Source organism: Carlito syrichta, unplaced genomic scaffold (genome assembly GCF_000164805.1).
Source record: "Carlito syrichta isolate Samal-C Ts95f unplaced genomic scaffold, Tarsius_syrichta-2.0.1 Scaffold315550, whole genome shotgun sequence".
Lineage (NCBI taxonomy): Eukaryota > Metazoa > Chordata > Mammalia > Primates > Tarsiidae > Carlito > Carlito syrichta.
The window spans coordinates 466795-473821 of record NW_007259646.1 but is presented as its reverse complement, the minus strand read 5'-3'; positions in this window follow the sequence as shown (position 1 = coordinate 473821).

Here is a 7027-nt window from a genome sequence, read left to right as displayed (position 1 = left end):
AAAGGGGGACTCAAAAAATCCAGGAATTTTTTATTAAAAATTGTGTATTTATTCTTACATGTTTAACCTTCAGTTACCTTCAAAGTGCTCTCTGTTTAATGCAATCCACCTACTGAGACACTTTTTCCACTGCTCAAAACAGCCTTTGAACTTGACCTTTTAGTGCTTCTGCTGTTTTTGGTTTCACCTCTTCCACATTGGCAAAATGTTTCCCTTTGAGGACTTTTTTCATCCAGGGAAACAAAAAGAAAAAGTCACTTGGGACACAGGGATCATGCCGTTTTTGGTAAAAACGCTGAACACTCAGTCTGGTATGTGTAGGTGTGCTTGTGAATCACCCATCATGAAATGGGCAAATTGTTGAAAGAATCTTCAAAAAAATTTCACTGAAGCTGAATGCAGCCCTTCACAACAATGCTAGCCTAGTACATTGCTGCCCATGGGTTCCTAAAACTTACCTAACAGGGAAACCTGCACTATAAAAGGCCCACCCTCCAAAAAATAATTCCATTTTTTAGGGGGTCCCCTCTCATATATTACTCCACAACAGGAAGATAACTCACCAAAATAATGAGCTAAAAGTGATTGTAGTTCCTCTGGGGAAGGCAGTAAGTAGCTTCTGTTTTTTGTAAAAACCATTGTAAAATTTGTTGACTCTTTTAGTCTATGTACATGTACAATGCTGATTTAAAAATAAAGAAAAATATGGGGAGGGGAATGAAAGAGCATTATTCAACCAGGAATAAACACATCAGCTTATTCAGAAATGTAAAAATTAAGACACATTTCCAAAATGTTTTAACCATGCCAGCAAAGAACTACAAAACATTAGAATTCTGTTTCCTGGATTCTTTATTATCTGAACCTATGCTATTGTTAAAGAAATCAAAGGCACTATTTAAATTTTCAACTGTTTTCCAGTCAGTTTAACTGCTGTATCTTATTAATTCTTTCTCATATCACTCCAAATAGATAAACATTCTTTAGCAAGCTCTTAAGACTGAAAAAATGCATCCCAGGCAACCAAAAACTTAAAAGCAGCCATTTTCAAGGGATTGTGAGAGTGTACATCTTACAATAAGGATAAATTTTATTATCTAATTTTATAGTTATTCATAAGTTCTAAACCATCCTATGAGGATACTGATAATACACTTGAAAATGACACTTTTGGACCATTTATTTGAGGTTTTACAGGTTTCCTTAAGTCTTTCCACCACTTTAAAACTAACTGTAGAGTCCGTTTGCTGAAACACCATAAGAATTCTGCTTCAACGTACCTGGGATGAACCAGTTTTTGAACATAATGTTAAGCATATTATTTAATATCCATCAAATTTTAGAAATATTTTCCCAGTAATAATAAGCTAAATGTTAAATTACATTTGAATATGAAGAGTTTTAACTTGAATTCTCTCATTTTGTTCAACGATTAAGAGCTTAAAACCAAATTTTCTTGATCCTCTCAGTATTATCCTGGTGGTGCTGTCTTTTTAAAAAATGCTCCTTGAATATTGCCTTTAGATTTTTCTTAACCTAGTGAATTTTTATTGCAAGTGTTCTGAATATCCTCACCAGACGACGAAAAAGAAGTATCTGTTCATCATAGAGTAAGAAATAAATATTAATAAAAATTATTTTTTTCTGCAGATACTGTTAAAATAAGTTCCATTGTAATGAAAATCTGTATTATTAATAAAATAAGAAAACTTTTACAATTTTAGTTTATATTTATTTTCATTAACATTTGACATCATAAAATCCAAATAAAAAATTAGGCAAACTCCTATAGTTCATAATAATGTGATATGGCCATGAAAACAGATCATCAGAATTTGTTTACATTTCCCTTTAAATTGATAATGGACACATAGCTGGACTGAGTGGCAAGACTGTAATCCCAGCACTTTAGGAGGCGGAGGCGAGATGATTGCCTGAATTCAGGGACTCAAGACCAGCCTGAGTAACATGGTGAAACCTCGTCACTACAATAAATCAAAAAGATAGGCGGGCGTGGTGGCACATGCCTGCGGTTCCAACTACTTGGAAGGCTGAAGCAGAAGGGATCACCTGAGCCCAGCAGGTCGAGGCTGTGGTGGCCATGAATGTGCCACTGCACTCCAACCTTGGCAACAGAGTGAGACTCCACCTCAAAAAATCAATAAATCAATAAATCAATAAAATGAACACAAAATATATATGCATTCAAGATACCCAAAGTAAAGAATGTCGGTAAGGGAAAAAGAATGATAACATCACCTGTCATTCACCACAGTTTCAAACAAACAAAAGTCATTTTTGAAATTGTATGTTTTGTGTTTGTTTTACCCAAAATAAATTTCCATTTACTAAACCATCTCTATGTCCTGTTTCCATATGTATCAGCATTCTGGTTGAGCACAATTCAGTATACTTCATTCCTTTTGAAAATTCTGTCAGTAACTGATCATTTCATGCCTATGGGCATAGCCTCCTTGCTTACAACCCATTCATTTTAATCAACTTATCAAACTTAATAATTTTGACCCAGATGAAATAAGAAAAACTGTTTTTTTCCAGTCTAGTTCATCTACAGAAATTAAGCACCTCCTATGTCCAATAATGTCATCCTCATTTTCTAAAAGAAATTTTAATATGTCAGCCATCATGGATTATGCATTTCTAAACAATAGAGAATCTGGAAACCTGCTTTAGGTAGATATCTTGAAAAATGGACATCAATTCATTCTCTTCTAAATCTAATCCTCCCATTGTTGCTGAGATTCTCAGCTTTTTTGCCTTTTGCATGACAGATTTAGGTGAAAGATAATGCAAAACCACATAAAATATTTCACCACATTAAACTTGACTCCCTAAGCATACCAGGAACTTGTACATTTCCTAGAACTAAAAATCATGACCTTACACTTCTTATGATTTACTTTGAGATTATATTTTGTGCACTACTCAAAGAAAGTATTCAGCTGCTTCTGAAGACCAATTGGGGTTTGAGAGATTAATGAATACTGAATCTTCAGTCTTAAAAAAGGTACAGTCACACAGATGTTAAAAACATTTCAGGCACAAAAACTATGCCAAAAGTCTCAGTGATATCATCATATAAATGGATGCTAAATAATGTAAGGCCATCATCCCTTCATTCTCTCTTCTGAAGGATTTGATCATAATACAGCATGCATCCTTTAACCTGTAAATTATTAACTATAGCTAAAAGGAGATTTAGGAAATTTCATAGTGACTCATAGTCACTCCTGATATTTGATATTTGCATAAATAAACCCTTGGATATTTAAATGTCATCTCATCCTTATGAAACAGGAGATTGAATTTTGATCCAAATCACCCTATTTCAGAACATCAAGCAAAGGCTGTTTGGGGCCAAAATCTGGCTAATGTACGGGAAATTAGAGAAAGCTGTGACTGCATGAGCCAACATGCACAGAGAGAGACCTTGGGAAGTTAGCTCTAAAAATGAATGGGAAATATATATGAACAGGACATGAGAACAAAAAACAGGAAAAAACACTGCAAGATATGGTGTAACTCAGAAGATCTAGACATGCTTATCACCTATCTCCGGTCATTTCTTTCCCAGTGAAGTGTCTCTGTTTAAAGATAACTGATGTTGGCCAGATGCTGTGGGTCATACCTGCAATCCCAGCACTTTGGGAGACTGAGACAGGAGGTTTACTGGAGCCCAGGAGTTTGAGAGTTTGAGACAAGCCAAGGCAACACAGCAACATGTCGTCTCTACCAAAAAAAAAAAAAAAATTAGCTGAGTGTGGTGGCACGTACTTGTAGTTCCAGCTACTTAGGAAGCTGAGGTAGAATGATAGGCTGACCCCAGGAGATCAACGCTGTAGTAAACCATGATTCTACCACTGAACTCCAGATTGGGTGACACAGACTGCAACTCAAAAAAAAAAAAAAAAATAGAAAGTAAAAAGATAGCTCTTATTGTGCTGACTCTAGTATACAAATTACATATTAAAGTAAAAAAAAAATGTTTGAGAAACAAACTTAAAATTATTGTTAATTGATTATGTAAATCAATTGTGTGTGTGTGTGTGCACATGAATGTGCATGTGCACATACCTGCATATACAAATATACAGATCCCCATCCAGAACAAAATGTGAGGTGTCTCCTATACTAAGGAACTTATGCAAATTACTAGTCCTACAGTGAGATATGTAGTCATGGAAAGATGCTGAGGAGAATTAACCATGCCCAAAAGATTTGAAGATCTGCATGCACATGCTCCTATCTTAAGACCACAAGCAAGAAAAAAAAAAATTCTTTAGAAATAGTTCATCCATGTGAATTACAGTTATCCAGCTTCATATTGTAGGCAGGGAGAAGTGGTTAAATACTATACTGTGTTTATTTTCTTCCACAGACCCCCTCCCCCGCTTTTTTTTTTTTTTTTTTGAGTCCAGGTCTTACTCTTACACCCAGGATGGAGGCATGATCATGACCATCAAGGCTCACAGTAGCCTCCATCTCCTCCCTCAGCATCCTAAGTAGCTAGGACTATGGGCTAATTTTTTGTTTTTAATTTTTGTACAGATGAGGTTTTGCTCAAGCTGGTCTCAAACTCCTAGGCTCAAGCAATCCACCCCACTGTAGTGTCCCAAAGTGCTTGGAGGAGTGAGCCAACATGCCCGGCCTCTTCCACTTGATCCTTTGAACTTTTCTGTTTTGAACTTCTAGCAAGATCTACTTTATGTTTATGTTAACAGTAAAATATCTATAAGTAATTACAGTTTAAATCTTTCACTGTATACTGGATCCTAATTACTTAATATGTTATTGTTTCTTGTTATCAGAAATAATTTCTACTCTGATATTTCAGAATAAAATTTACTTTTGAAAGATCTATCATTTCTCAGAGTTTTAAAACTTTCCCCAAGTAGAATTTTGTAGAAAGGCCTCCTTCTCACTAATTTTAATCCTAAATGATCTTAATGTTATAATATTATACATATTTTTGAAAGTATATTGACTGATTTGTGTTAAGATTTGCAGATAAAGTATTACACTTAAAAACATACAACCCAGTATTATATTATTATATGTACACACAGATAAGAGTTTAATATTTGAGATAGTTTATCAGAGTTTCTCTATCCCCACAACTTAGAAAACTCTATTGCCCAGAGCATTCTAGTCCTTAGCTGTGTTAGCTGTTCACTCATTTAAATAATAACAATAAAAATGGCGAACAGTATTGTGGTAGGCAGAATTTTGGTTCCCATAACCATTGTCCCTATATGTCATACCCAAGAAAGTTACATTACATGGCAAAAGAGGCTTTGCAGATGGAATTAAGGTTATTAATCAGCTGCCCTTAAGATAGATTATAACTGACTTATCCAGGTGGGCCCATTGTAATCACATGAACCCTTCAAAGCAGAAGAGGAAGCCAAAATAATCAGAGAGATGAGGCAGAAGAAGTCGGAAGAGTTCAAAGCACAAGTTGGATTCAACATGCCATTTCTGTCTTGAAAATGGAGAATCCAACATGTCAAAGAAACAGGAACCTCAGTCCTACAATAATAAGGAACTAAATTTTGCTAATTACACAAACAGATCTGAAAGCAAGATTTTCATTAGAGCCTTTAGATAAGATCCCTGGCTGGTCAACACTTATATTTCTGCCTTGTAAGACCCCAAGCAGAGAACCTAGCAGAAGGCTCTGATTTGCAGAACTGTGAGATAATGAGAGTTGTTTTAAGTCACTAAGTGTGTGTTAATTTGTAACCTGCAATAGAAAACCCACACTCCACAGCACAGCGTTTACATGTACAAGGCACTAAGCCCTTTGTGTATGTATTAAATCTTCACACCAACCTTAAAAGGTGAATACCATTTTCTAAGCAAGAATATTAAGACACAGATTATAAATAAACTGTGACACAAGCAGGAAGTGGCAGAGCCTAGATTTGAACTCAAGCAGTCTGACTTCCAAGACTGTGATATTAAAACCAGCACTGTGCTGCAGGGCAGTGAGATTAGGCTTAAGAGCAAGGTAAGAGAGAAAGAGAGAGAGAGACGATAACATGATAACAAGAAAGGAGAGAGATAATATTAACAGCAAAACAGATGGCTATCAGAAAATTGAAGAAAAATTTAGAATTCCAACTGCTTCTGTCTATCATCCTGTTACCAAAACTAAATGTTCCAGTAATGTTGTAGTTTTGAAATTGTGGTTGACTTTCCATTAATTTTTACTATCTTTACTATTGTCTTTGGGTCAACACATATGCTTCCCTGCAATACAAAGTATCAGAATGCTTGATTACCTGGATGTCATATTCACTTGTCTGGATCCTCCAGTGGGTTCTTACTCAGCTCCTTGAGGACAGAGACTGACGTCTACATTAATATTCGTAACACCTGCCCATGGCTCAAAATAGACACAGAGTTTGTAGAATAAATAGGAGAAATTTGTAAGATCAATTGTTTTGAAATCTGCAAAGCATTATCTTAAAAATATGAAGATTTATTATAGAATCCTCTCAAATGACATTATTCCAAATGTACTTTAATGTATAGAGCTGAGAAGCAGTTACCAAATACATTTTCTTCAAAGACTTCTGACATGTGCAGCCCATGCGATTAGGAAGAGCTCCCAATAATACTCTTTGGTGTTCATGTGCTACTTTCTTCACAGCTCATGCTAATTTAGTTCTGAGTTTCATAAGCATTCAAAAATCAGTCCAAAAATGTCTCAACATCATTAAGGCAAAGGGTAAGACTGCCCTGAATCACTCCATGAGTTTTCCCAGGTGGTTTTTCATGTTTAGATGAGACCCATATGTCCTTCATGCCTTTAGTTTCAAAAGTTAAAAAAAAAAAGTTGTGTTTAGGAGTCATTACCCTTGGGTTCAAATGTTATCATTGCCACTATCGGTAGAAAGCCTTTTGGTATAATTGCTTATATTTTCTGAGTTTCAATTCTTCAGCTTTATCACTTTGATAATAATATCCAACATTTCTACTTCTCAGGGACATTATAAAGAAT